Below are 1,314 nucleotides of genomic sequence, written 5' to 3' on the forward strand. Positions count from 1 at the left end.
TATGCGTGCGAGTGAGGACAAAACACGCTGAAAGATCTTGGGTTGCTGTGTGAGGGCAGTTTCGACAATTCGTAGCGGTCATGGGTTGTTACAGATGGTATCAGAGCCGGTACTCTCCCAGTACGGTGTGGTTCGAGGACGAACCAGGCGGAAGCTGGTGGGCCTGTGACAACCCAGAGTACCGTAGGAGGGCGGGGAGTGATCGTCGGTGCAGAGGCACGGACAAGGGGCGGCTCCTGACGAGCTTCTGGGTAGGGGGGACAGGGATGAATCGAACACACCGGAATGAGAGAGATCCGAGGGCTGTATAGGTATGGGACTATACGGTCTAAGATAACATAAAAGAATTAGTTGAGCTACTCATAGCAACAAAGTGCACCTACCTTTTTGGTTGACTATCTCGAGAGAACTCCAAAGTTAAGCGTGCTGACTCTGGAGCAATTTCAGGATGAGTGACCTACTGAGAAGTGTCTCGGTATGCGTGCGAGTGAGGACAAAACACGTTGAAAGGTCTCGGGTTGCTGTGTGAGGGCAGTTTCGACAATTCGTAGCGGTCACGGGTTGTTACAGTCTTGATGTCTGCTTCATCGTTCTTTGCCGGTGGAGGAGCTCGGTAACCCTGATTCTGCTGTCCGTATCCTGGATTATGTTGCGCATATCCCTGATTCTGCCCCTGAAAACGTGACTGAGTGAAGCCCGAGGGATTCTGAGGGACTCTGGAAACGCCTTGTTGTTGTGCATTCAATGCTCCGCTCGGGTTTCCGTAGGAGAAACCAGGATGGTTTCTAGGCGCGTTCGGGTTGTAGAGATTGGAAGGATTCTGGTACTGATTCCTTCCTACATAGTTGACATCCTCAACCGTTCTTCCTCTCATGCTGCCTGATCAACCAGAAACATGCCAGGCTGGACTTTCGGCGGGTTAGATGTATTCTTGAGTCCCATGTACTGCTTGATTGCCGATAAATAAGACATAACCGGTTTCAAAGCAGCGGACTCGCCCAAATCTACCCGTCCTGTAGAGCGTCTGATACTATCTCCTGACATCCCTCTTGCTTTAGCCATTTTCGCAATCTGCATCTCTAGGGTGTCAAAGGGAATGTCGTATACACTCCCTCCACAAGCTGCGTCCATCCATGCTCTAGTATCGTCTCTCAGTCCGTGGATGAACGTGGAAAGCAACAGCCGCTTATCCATGCCGTGGTGTGGACAAAGGCGTTGATAGCCTTTGAATCTCTCCCATGCGTCGTATAGACTCTCATCGCTCTCCTGAGTGAAGCTGTGTATGGCTCTCTGTGCAGCTCGGGTCTTCTCTGG

This window comes from Tarenaya hassleriana, unplaced genomic scaffold, assembly GCF_000463585.1.
Source record: "Tarenaya hassleriana unplaced genomic scaffold, ASM46358v1 Cleome175, whole genome shotgun sequence".
NCBI classification, from domain to species: domain Eukaryota; kingdom Viridiplantae; phylum Streptophyta; class Magnoliopsida; order Brassicales; family Cleomaceae; genus Tarenaya; species Tarenaya hassleriana.